The 12,977-nt window shown below is 38.9% G+C and overlaps 1 protein-coding gene across 8 annotated transcripts in view; it reads left to right on the top strand.

The window, feature by feature from the left end:
- NRG3 (neuregulin 3) overlaps positions 1–12,977 on the top strand; it is a 1,004,506-nt gene that overhangs the window by 190,338 nt on the left and 801,191 nt on the right. The gene's annotated exons all lie outside the window — the stretch shown is intronic.

Here is a 12,977-nt window from a genome sequence, read left to right as displayed (position 1 = left end):
TTAATTAACAATAAATTTCATGATTTAGAAGTTAAGGGGCCCCTGGGTGGCTCAGTTGGTTAAGAGTCCAACTCTTGATTTCAGCTCAGGTCATGACCTCAGGGTTGTGAGATCGAGCCCTGTGTCAGGCTCTGCACTGAGCATGGAGCCTGCTTAAGATTCTCATTCTCTCTCTCTCTCCCTCATCACATGTGTGCTCTCTCTCTCTCTCTCTCAAAAAAAAAAAAAAAAAGTCAAAGATATTTAAGAAGGTGTACATGGGAAATCACAGCCTTAGACCCCCTGCATCCTACTTGTTAGTTTCTTGTTTATTCTTTCAGTGATCTTTCAAAAGGTTCTTGATACGCATATCTTTGTACATATGCATGTGTGTGTGTGTTTGTGTATAAAGGAAAACATTAACAGATTATACTTATATTCCCCTTTCTTACCGTGACATGTTTGCATATGATATAAATTCTATTGTACCTTGCTTTTTTCATCTAGAAAAATGTCCGCGTGTATTTTGAATGTAGAGCTAATAGGATTTTCTGAAAGATTGGATCCAGGGTATGAGAGAAAGAGAAACATGAAGGATGATCCTAAGAAACTGTAAGAAGTAAATTGCTTTGGGATAAAGCAAAACATCTTTCTTCGCTGACAGATAGGGATAGATCACGGCCAGATAGGGAGAGATCACAGCCCGGTGGCCAGCACGTACCTTAGTGACCAGTGTATAGTAGGAGTTTTGTATCTGTTGTTTAATAATGAATGGCTGGTCGAATAAATACTGCATAGAGAATCTAAAATAGAATGCAGATAGCAAGATAAAATTTGTTTGCATATATATATTTAATCAGGGGTGCTTATAGAATGTTTGGTGAAAAAAATATTCAGCTCTGCTTAAAGAGAATGTTCCAAATTTGGAGGAGAGTATATGGCTACTTTGAAAAGTTGCTGAAAATGCATAAGCAAGAATTTTTAAGAGTGGTTTTCTCCTGGTGTTAGGTTCATTTTGCTTTAGGATTTTATGTCTTTTCAAAATTGTCTACAATAAGCGTCATTTATAAAATTAGAAAGAAAAAGAAATAAGGGAGGTAATCTATTTTTTTCAACTTGATGAACAACAGACAATAGACAATGTGTAGAAGTGACAACAAAGTAGGATATATAGTCTCATTACTTCTTACGATACACCCTGGAGCAGACTACCTGGACATATTAGAAAATTTCCACTTCTGAGATGCGCGATATCTGGGCAGCCAGGTAACAGCACAGCAATGAAGGATTCCTTTCATTTGGTCACATCCACACGTCTGTCAGGGTGTTAATCAGGGTATAGGAATACCACATCTGTCACAAAGTCTGTGAGATGTTCTTGCTGGCTTCTTTTATATATTGTGTTATTGTGACATTCCCTATATAAAAGATGGCACCTTTTAGCCATTATCAGATTTTCAGAAAGATAGCTGTGCCCATGACCTACATTTTTGTTTCACTTAACAACATGTCTTGGAGCGCTTTCACCATTAGATCATGTAGGTCTGCCTCATTCTTGGTGGGTTTCTTTCTTTTTTTGTACTATTTATGTAAGATGGATGTTCTGTAATTTGTCCAGTGACTTGCACATTGTTGGTCATACAAGTTTTTCCTCATTTTTCACAGTTATTGATAATGCTAGCGTGGATACCAGAGCAAGCACTCCCTTTTGCACCTGTGTGATTTCTTTAGGATAATTGCCTCAGATTGGTATTGCTGGATGAAGGGTTGTATATATTTTAAGTTTATTCATTCATTCATGAAACAAATATTTGTGGTGCATTTGCTACTATTTCAGTCATAGTTCTAGAATCAGTGGTATAGTCCTGAGCAAAATAAACAAAATTCCTGTACTTTAGGAGTTTCCGTTCCAGTGGCAAGGACAGACAACCAACAAATAAATAAGAGTACATGTGTGAGAATGTATGAGTATAAAATGTAAAAAAAAAAATACGATACAACAGCAAATGTCAAGTGGTGATAAGTGCTCTGAGGAAAAACAGAGCAGGGTTTGGTCATGGAGAGCGACAGGGGTGCTATCAGAATTTAAGGTAAACTGTAATAAAAAATTGGTACAGAAAGGTCATTTTAGGCAAAGTGCTGTAGTCAATGTGAAAAGATTCAATAGCATCTGAATTTCCGGGGATGAGTTGTTCCATGTTGGACCCAGAGGCAGAAGGTAGAGTAGTAGGAATTTTGGATTTTATTCTAAGAGTGATGGGAATCCATTGTATTGTTTTAAGCAGATAAATGACATGATTTAATTTATATTTAAAATAGGACTGTAGTTGCTTTAAAAAAACAACAACAAAACTCTAGAGCGGCACTATTAGAAGCAGGAATCCCTGTGGATTGTTTCCTATCATAGGCCGGACAAGAGATAAAAGGGCCTAGGGGGTAACTTCTAGAAATACAGTACGAAGGAGTCAGATTGGATTGATATTTGAGGGTAGAAAGAATCTAGGATTTACCAGAGTTTTGGGTTTGGTCTGGGAGAGAAAAGAAAGAATCAAGGATGATTTACAATTTTGATAGATTCAGCCCAAATCTCCAATATGATTTCCCTTTGCCTCTCTGTCCTTTGCCAGACACATATGAGAGCCTCCTCCCAAAACCTCAAAGGCAGTGAGTTTTGATAACTTTTTGTGGCTGGGGCATCATGCATGGCATGGAGGTGGCATTTGATAATCATCTGCTGAAGTAACAAATGAATTTAAATGTTACTTTTCTGATGCTTGGCACTATGCATTTTGTTCTTTAAATTTGCATCAGTTGAATGTCCAGATTTTTTCATGTGTTTATTAGAAGTGTGAATTTCTCTATGAAGTGCCTGTTCATGACCTTTGTTCTGTGTGGTATTGGATTGTTTTCTTATTCCTAGGAATATGCAGAGTTCTTTGTATTTTCCAGACATTATTTGTCTATATTGTGTACATGGCAGTGTATTGACTCTCTTTAAACTTTATTTTTGTGTGTTTGAAGATACCCAAGTTTTAGATCGATATGCATAAAATTTTATACATATTGGGTTTTTGTGTCCATTTTGGGGAAGTCCAGCACTTTTAAATCCATTTTCTTATTTTCACTATGTGCCCATATAAGTAGGTTTGCATATTTAAGCCATTTAAGTAAGGACAAACAACAGAGTCCCTGAATTTCCCTAGAGTGCTCTTTCCACTAAAGATCTGACCTCACGGCCCAGCATGTTTCAGCATGTAATTTGAAAAGTAAAAACAAAAAGTGTGGTGGGGGGAGAATGGAGGTGTAGTTTATAAAGCATGATCATTATTTATTTAAAATTTAAAAACTACCATATAGATAGATGTATGGATGATTTTTCCTTACTTGGTACTTTCTATAATTTACATTTTTTCTAGTTTAAGTGTATACTCTGTGTGGGTATGTTTGTGTGTAGTAGGGCATTAAAGTGTCCCTCATTTAGTAGGAAATTACATACATCTGGAAAAATGCTCTATCAAAATACCCCCTTAAAAAATCTGAAATGAAAGAATGCCCCTACCTGAATGGAAGAGTAGTATTAGGTGGCCTACTTTGGAATTATAGAAGAAGAATGAAAAATCTGAAATCCAGAATGAAATGAGAGGGAAAAGGAGCTGTAAAAGTAGTGAGAAAGGGAACATTTGAAGAACAGGAAATTGATAAAGGGAGGTGAGTAGAGGGAGATGGAGGGGAATTCCAAATAAAGTGATAAGGGGTATCATGTTGTGTCACATGGAGGCCATATGTCCTGAACCATAGAGTACTGGGATGGAGGCCGTCTAGGGGCTGATCTGTTCTGAGTGGCTGCCCATGACCTATATTCCACCACTCCTGAATTCCACACGGAGGTCAGAGGACAGATGTCTCTCACTATCAATTGAGTGCTCTTTCTCCTGCTCACTAAGCCTTTACAGCCCTGTTCTTTTTCTTTTTTTTCTTTTTTTTCTTTTTTTTTTAAGATTTTATGTATTTATTTGACTGAGAGGGACAGAGTACAAGCAGGGGGAGTGGCAGGGAGAGGGTGGGAGAGTGGCAGGCAGAGGGAGTGGGAGAAGCAGGCTCTCCGCTGAGCAAGGAGCCTGATGTGGGGCTCCATCCCAGGACCCTGGGATCATGACTGAGCTGAAGGCAGACGCTTAACTAACTGAGGCACCCAGGCGTCCCTACAGCCCAGTTCTTCTTCTTCTTTTTTTTTTTTTTTTTTAAGATTTTATTTATTTATTTGACAGAGAGAGAGAGACAGCCAGCCAGAGAGGGAACACAAGCAGGGGGAGTGGGAGAGGAAGAAGCAGGCTCCCAGCGAGGAGCCTGATGCAGGTCTCGATCCCAGAATGCCAGGATCATGCCCTGAGCTGAAGGCAGACGCTTAACAACTGAGCCACCCAGGCGCCCCACCTACAGACCAGTTCTTAAGTGTAATCTGCCAGTGTTGATGCTCAAGGATGAATTGCGTCCTGTGTGATTATAGCCCAAATCCCTCATTTTGAAGATACCTGCCAGAGAAAGATCCTATCTTAGATCCTCCAGCTCTGGTTGTATCTACTTTCCTCAAGTATATTTTATGATGATTCTTTTGGTTCTCATTAGCCATTTGCCTTCTCCTTGGATGATTGCTTTGTGAAACAGCTGAAAGACTACTTGTAGGAAGACTCAGGAGTAAACCTACATTGAGTTGTTTCCAGGACTGCTGGCCTTGGGTGTCCTTGATTGTCTTGACTGTAAGAAAGCTTAGTGGTAATTGACTTACCCAATGGATAAGGCGAGGAGAATTCCCCTTATCTTTTGAATCTGTGATTCTATGATTTTTATGACATATGACAAGCCGGGATAAAAAAAAAAAAAAAAAAAAACTTCTAGACAAGTAATATCAAATAGCAGCCATTTAGAATGGAAAACATTTATTAGGTCAAAATAGATGTATGATTTTGAAACAGAGGGGTACATATCAGCCATTTTTTTCTTTTCTAAAATGATAAAATTAATTTCTACATTTATTAGCTGTATAGAAACTAGTACTCATCACATATTAGTTTTTTGAGATTCAGGCAAAATAAATCATCAGCTCTCTTTGACACTTAATCCATCCCAGTGTTATTATGTCTTTGAATCAAGTTATTAATTACCCTTAATTAAATTCATTTTAAATGGTGGGATTTCCATATCTAAGAGCTTATTTCATAATTCCTGGAAGTTTTATAAATTCCACTCAATTTAACAAATATTTATTAAGGTTATTTTATGCAAGGTATGATTTTAGATATTTTAGGTAACCGCTGATTTCATATCTCTTGGAAAAAATTAAGCATGCCTCCTTCTCTTGTAACTATTTGTAACTGCTGTTAGAGCTTTGGGCATGGCTTTTACTTTCTGGAAGACAGTAGCAAATGCATGTATTGGGGGAATTATCTCAATATTTGAAAGAGGGAATTTGACCAATTTTTAAGGCCAAGCAAACACATTGGAGTTTAAAAGATCCGACAAGTATCTTTATTTGGGGAGCACTGGATGATGGGTGATGGGTTATGTTCCCAACATAAGTTTTATATCCGATGCCATAATGGATTTTATATTCTTTTGTTTTACGTTACTTTGTTTATCATGACCATGTATTTAGAAGGAAGGATGACGTTAGAAGTAACCAATGGAAGGAATTATTCAGGGCCAAACTAACAAGTTCTAAGACGTGTGGCATCTAGTGTGATTCTCCCTCCAAGTGTAGAGGGTAGAGTTCAAAGGGTGGCTGGAGGCAGGAAGGGATTTGAATTCCTTTGGGCAGCCCCTCTCTATGCCTTCTCTTCCCATCTCTCTTTGCGCCTAGCCTATCTTTTGACAGATGTCAACAATCCCCAGTTGGACCCTTGGGATAAGGCAATACGCTAATTGGCAACTGATCTATACGCGGTTTGTTTCTCCTGTAGTTTTTCAGTATAAAAACAAATGTATTTCTTACTTAGTTCTTATTTGTTCTGTTTGCCTATTACTGATGTGGGATTGGGGTGTGCGTATGCTCCACTCCTTGCATTCACTTTTGGACCTGCTTGATGAAGGACTCTGATCCACATCCCTTTGAAACAAGAAGCAGGTGGCATGATAACTTGTTCCTTGTTTTCACTTCACACCTTCTTATTGTGTGAAAAGAAAGCTGAAAAGTTCAGCGAATGCTCCCAACATGCAAGTCATGAATCCTTGAATAATGCATTGTCACCACCAACAGGGCCTTTCGTTTTCTTAATTTTCTGGACATACAGACCTGTCTGGATTCTACTGATACAAATTTGCCTTATCCAGATTTAAAGTAAGCTGACCAGCCCCTGCTTTAAAACAGCAGTGCTCCAAGCCGACTTCTCAAGGAACTGATTCATGATTTATGATATCTGAATAAAAAAATACAGAAGAGGTTAGAAGTCTGAAAGAGAGCAAGTGGTTTTCCAGTTTTCCTCAGAGTTGAGGATGTTATTTGTGTAGTGAAAATGAAAAATAAGAGGAGATAAAGCCAGGATCTCCTGATGAAAGTTGAATGAATGCTAACTGATTGCTCTCTGGGGGAATGCTCTAAGCTGTATTTAGTGTCACAGAAAATGAGAAAGAAGTGAAGATCTGTCATTAAAATCATGATAATTATTTCTCTTGAAGGTATAGTATATCTTTAAATGCTAAAATTTTTTAAATTAGATGACAATTATTTTATAGTAAAAAAACAAACGCTGTCCAGTGATGTCTGAGTTTATAAGCATTTTTGTAGGATTTAAGTTGCACAGAATATCCCAGGCATTTTCTGTGCTAGCCCAAGATCGGTGATTAGCTTGGCAGGTGAAAGGACAAGCAGCAAAGACTTTAGTAACTTTCGTTGAGGTGCCCGGATTTTGAAAACAGTGTTTCACTTACCAAATTTTATCTGCAGACGTGCTGTGTGTGTGTGTGTGTGTGTGTTTCGTGGCAAAGTGTTTATGTATGTACGTATTTCTGGAATAGACTTTATTTTTAGAGGAGTTTTATGTTCACAGCAAATTGAGGGTGAAGGTACAGATCTTTTCCCTATATTCCCTGCCCCCATACATGAATAGCCTTTCCTATTATCAATATCCCCCATCAGAGTGATACTTTGTTATAACTGATTAACCTACATTGATACATCATTATCACCCAATGTCCATAGTTGACATTAGGGTTTATTCTTGGTGTTGTACATTCTCTGGGTATAGACAAATGCATAATGACACGGATCCACAATTAGTCGTATCATACAGAGTAGTTTAACTGCCCAGAAAACTCTCTGTGTTCTGTCTGTTCAGCCCTCCCTCCTTCCCAGCCTGGTAACCACGGATCTTTTCAATGTCACCATGGTTTTGCCTTTTCTAGAATGTCATAAAATTGGAATCATGCAGTAGATAGCCTTTCTGGATAGGTTTCTGTCACTGAGCAGTATGAATTGAAGGTTCCTCCATGTCTTTTCATGGCTGCTAGCTCCTTAGCGCTGAATAATACCCTACCGTCTGGGTGTGGCATAGTTTATCCATTCACCTACTAAAGGACATCTTGGTTGCTTCCAAGTTTGGCAATTAGGAATTAAATTATGAGTTATGAGTAAACCTTTATACAATTATGACTGAAACTGCTATAAATAAAGAAAGCAGGACATTTGTGTTTTACTTTCAAATTGAAAAAAAATCTGAAGATTTCACTTAACAGTTTACACACTTGCTTCTTTGGGGGAAAAAAAAATAAAAGGTCAGTCCGTACTGGGCAGTCTGTGAAGCAGTGGACAGACAGACAGAGCTGAAGAGCACTTACGGCTTTTATGTGAAGCCTGGGTTGTGCGTTCACTACATCTCTATCCCAATGCATCATCCTTCCCCTACCATCCAGTGGATGCTTCCTGTTATCTTCTGTTTTCTATAAGCATTGAAGTTTGCATCCTCTAGATGAGTGGAAACCAAGTAAATAGATTGTTATTTAAAGGTTTTTGACCTTTATTCAGACACCCTGGGGCTCCTGGTGCATAGTTTTCTTTCTCTTTAGTTCATAGTGCTAAAATGTATCATTTTGAGGGGGAGGGGGACTGAGCGTGTATATTACAGATCTGTTGCATTGTCTAGAAACAGATAACTAAAAGCCTATGGGGCAGGTCATCTTGTTCTGTACCTTTTTTGAGGTCCCTTCTACCCAGGTGCTCTGGCCCTCCTTTTGCCACCAAAGGTGTGTCAGAGCCCCAACTCTGTTCTTTCACAGCTGCTGCTTACTTCCATTTTTCCTCTTTTTTCCCCATCCAAGTACAACGTGGGTGATCCTATCCCATCTCTTGGGAATTTCTTGCTCTGAGCTAAGAGAGTAAGCTTCAAAGGAAACTACAATATTTAGGACAATGCCTGAGGATGCTTAGGATGCATTGAGCGTTTTGCAATTTGGTCCTCACCCTGCCACCTAAATTCTATGAAATTGTCACATCTCTACGTACCTCAATTTCCTCTTTTTTGTGTCAACACATTTGGTCTGTCAAGGCCCCAGATACCGAGCACCAGTATTGCCGGTCCCTTTGACATTCTCTTTACTCGCTCCCTGCCCCACTTCTCAGCACCTGACTCACGCCAAATAGCAATCTAGAGTCTCTTTACCATGCACACCCAGACTCAGCCTCAAAAATCACTGCACACAGTGTATCAATGCCTAGTTGTTCTGAAGGAAACCCACTGCTGTTCAGAAACAACTCGCAGATAGGTTTCTCCCAACCAAAACCAAGCATGAATTTAGGCAGTTGGAGGCACACTGGTGGGTGGCCTGGCCATTTCTGGGCATGGTTTCAGTACAGGTGCATTTGAGACATCATTCATTCCAGTGAGGGTCTTCCCGCACTGAGCTGAGTTTACTTGTTAAAATTGCAACAACAACAAAAAAATTCCATGTAGATTTTGTTTTTGATGTATAACACTAAAAATCTCCTTTTAAAAACTCAAATATTTCTTGTTTCATTTAATCCTTAGCTTGTATCCTCCATTTAAAATGCTTAACAGAAAATTTGCTTAGCCATTTTAGAGAAATGAGAACTGCTTGATTTGCTTTCCTCTTTGTTGTAAGAAAAACATCCACTAGTCTAGATTACAGTGTTGCAAAATTAAGGAATTTGAAACATCTTAAAAAACATGGAGCATAACTCCATCGCCCTAAAAATATTGGGTCATGCCTTTCCTTTGCACCATAAACTCTTCTAATGAGAAAGGCCTTCTAGTTCAAACTTGTTATTTTACAAATGAGGAAATTAAAGCTGAGGTGTGGTCCATACCCAGCTAGTGAGTCAAAGAAATGTTAAGTCCATTCTCTGGTTTAGATAGAGCCTGGGAAAACAGGTGGGTGGGCCTTGGGAATTTGGGATTGGTTGTTGATGCAGTGGCAGAGAGGATATGACCCTGTGGATGGAGATCAGGGGAAAAAACAATACTGTAGAGTTGGGGCTGAATAAACTTACATGAACACTGACAAAAAATAGAGACACAAAATAAGCCAGGCATGGAGTGTGATTATGTGTGTCTAAATTTTGCAAATACCAATTTTTGGATGATTTACTGCTTTTCTGAACAGTTGTGAGCATCCCAAAGAAAAGAGACCTGAATGGGAGTCTCCCAAGAAGTCCTTTCTAGTTGAAGGCCCTAGGTCTCTGATAGGCTTCCCCCCCCCCCAATGCATTGCTCTCTTCTTTCATGTTATTTCCTATATTGTAAAGAAAGAAAATGAAAATATTTCCCTACCATGAATGCATTTAAAAATTATATTAGACTTAATATGATCGCTCTTTTTGTTGACTGTGACATTCTTAAGTAGAGCTTGCACACATGCTCTGAGGCCACTGTATGGCAGTTCATGGTAGCATTGCATCCATTCCTGGACACCAGGGGTCTCTGAAGACTTTCTGGTTGGGCCCCCATATACTTGTAGGTATAATATTTTGAGCACTTTGTTGTGGCGTATATTTATTTATTTACTTATATATTTGTAAATCATATACTCAAGTGCTATAATATTATGTATATTTTAAGGAAGCCACGAGAGCTAATTTTGGGGAGCTGTGTTTGCTTGTTGCCAGCCCATGTGCCTGTATTACTTTATACCCTCTTTGCAGTTGTCAGTTGCTTACATCTAGGGAGAAGGATGAGCTTTTCCTTCTGTGTATCAAAAGCTTCCACCCATCTAAGTACTGGGCAGAGATACTTCTAGTGTCTGTTTGGTACATAAAACCTTTAGCGAAGTTGTTTTCTTTCTTACTACCTCTCCTTTATACCATTTGTGTAATTTAAAGACAAATTTATGATAATATTAATGACACACTCAATATTAAAAACATCATCTCATACAATTTTCATTTCTGCATATTACTTTTCATATGCATTCATTAGAATCCTAAAATTCATACTATTTTGTATTGTGCTTTTTTTGAGTTCGGAATGGCATCATAAAAACTTGCTTGTGTTAACAATATAATCCCAGTTTCAGTGCCTTTATAATGATCTTGTAGGCTTTAGAACTATGATTTAGTTAGCTGGTCTTCTAATTTTGGATACATATCAGCTTTTTTTTGTTGTTGTTTGCTTTTATTATTATAGATAACCCTGTATGAATCACACTTCTGTCCTTATCCTTAATGCTTCTATTGCATTATTTCCTTCATCTGAAATGCCTTAGTCAAGATGTGAAAGTGTATATCCTTCTCATTATATTTGTCCATATCTCCCTGAACTTTTTGCAATTCTGAGTCGGTGTATCCCTTACACGTCAGTATCTGATTCTTCCCAGGCCAAGGCCACATGGTCAAGGTCATTTCCCTTTTTCTGACTTCCACTCTTGAGTTAGCTCCAGGAGATCACTGCTTCTCTACAAGGCTGTCAAGTCTACCGAATGGCTCCACTCGTTGGACCAGTGCAGGTCACTGCTCAGTATCCTAAGGTGTCATTCTTCTCTATAAGATAATGCTACCACCGCTGCTTGAGACTCTTTGGAAGTATGTGCTAGTCACCGCACAGACTGAAGGACTTGTCTGGTTGTGCTGGACAACTGGTATCATCAGGAAATGATTACCAGGAGGAACAAATATTTAAATCAATTCATCGTATATGACTGTTACCGTGGTCAAAACAAAAGCCCTGCCTATCACAAAGGGGACCCTGGTGGGCACAGCTTAACCCTGAGCCTTGTTCCTTTGAGTTGTTTCTGCCCTCTCCTATGAGAATTCTGCTTCCTCAGAATTCCTTAGGACAAATCTCCAACTTCCTTTTGGAAAATAGACACTCAACCAGGATCCAGGATGCTTCATGTTCATGAAGCATCGTGAAGGACACTGTAATGCTCCAAAATTGCAATTTATCAGTCTTGAAAAATACCATGCGGAGATTCAGCTGGTCATACAGGATAGGCTGTGACACTGCAAACTAGTTACCATTTACAAATGCACACTGAGAACAAAGAAGAATTTGGTCATCGATATACAATCATGAAACATCAACCAAGCTTGAAAGAGTTTTAGGGTAAGTTGGTTAAAGTAGTCAAAAAGTGGCATAGTAACAGAATTGTGTCTAAGTAGATGGATTTTTAGTATGAGCTTATCTGCTGATACTTTAAGTTTTTCTTTTTGAATTGTCTCTACGAAGCATTTAAAACAATATCCACATTTCCCCCAGAATCTCCAATATTCACTGAAAGGAGAAGACATTTTCATATTTCTAAGTCTCAGATCTCACCTTATTCAGTGTTTGAAATGACGAAAATCAGATTGAAATCCAATTTTTATAAGTCTACTTCTGTGTTCTGCCAAAGTCCATGCAAAGCCAGGAAAGCTAAGCAAAAATTGATTTTTATTTTCTGTCTGCTCTTCCAGCCCAACCTGGTTTTCAGTAGTGTTGAAATCAGATGCACTTCATATTGATCTGGGTCTTGAACCAGTATAATCCCTGATTCACACAATTGAAAGAACCATCATCATGGTAGTTCTAAAGATAGAGAGGAAACTGTGCGGACTTAGTACATTTCTGCAGTTTGCTGCGGCTTCCTGGTTCTCTGAATTATGCATTGGATCCTGGGCCGAGAGAAAAAAATTAGAACTTGATCCTGCCATCATCGAATGAAATTAAGGTGAATTTTAGGGAGTGGCTTACCCACAATTGATGCTATCAAATTAGTCCATCCCAGATTCTGGTAAATGTAGGTTTAGTGTCTGGTGTCATCACTGCCCGCTGGTCGCCTTTCTCTCAGATGCATTGTTACTGTTGACATTGTTATTAGCAGGGGAAGGTTGGAGAATCTGGAAGGTTGTGTGCAGTTTAGCATAGGTGAAAGGCAGGGCTATCAATTTGGATCTTCTGTCTATAAGCAAGAACGAACTTTGCAAGATGGATATTCCTCATCCTCACTTGGGCACAGAGGGCCCATCAAAGCAAAAGGGCTACTTAGGCAATAATCATCATGGCTTTGTAAAGAGCAGCCCTGTTAGCTGTACGTAATCTTTAAGCCAGAAGGACAGGTTTGTGGTTTTACAATAAAGTAATGAATCTGTTTGACAATCTTATTAAGACATTATGAACATGAGACTTAAATCAGGGTTTTAAAAATCGTTCCCAGACTCTCTGTTTTAGCTTTATTCTTTTTTTCATTCCCCCCCCCTTTGGGGGAGGGGTAGTTAGCGACCTTCCTGCCCTGCAAAGCCCTGCCTCTTGTGTGAAACCTTCTCTGACCACAGTGGTATCTGCTGATTTATTGTCCTCTCTAATCTCTGAACTAACAGTGCATTTATTGAAGAATCAGACACTAAATCCTAAGTCCACCTTCTCTCAGGCTTCCATGTTGTTTGTAAACTCCATTTTACACTTTTCACAGCCCTCTTAACAGTGTAGGGAGATGGATGCCTGGTGGCTCAGTCGGTTAAGCATCTGCCTTCAGCTCAAGTCATGATCCCAGGGTCCTGGGGTCTAGCTCCTCAT

Source organism: Ursus americanus, chromosome 6, assembly GCF_024610735.1.
Source record: "Ursus americanus isolate L20-20 chromosome 6, mUrsAme1.1.p, whole genome shotgun sequence".
NCBI classification, from domain to species: Eukaryota; Metazoa; Chordata; class Mammalia; order Carnivora; family Ursidae; genus Ursus; species Ursus americanus.
Note: the sequence above shows the minus strand (reverse complement) of the source record. Positions and strands in the feature narration are given on the sequence as shown.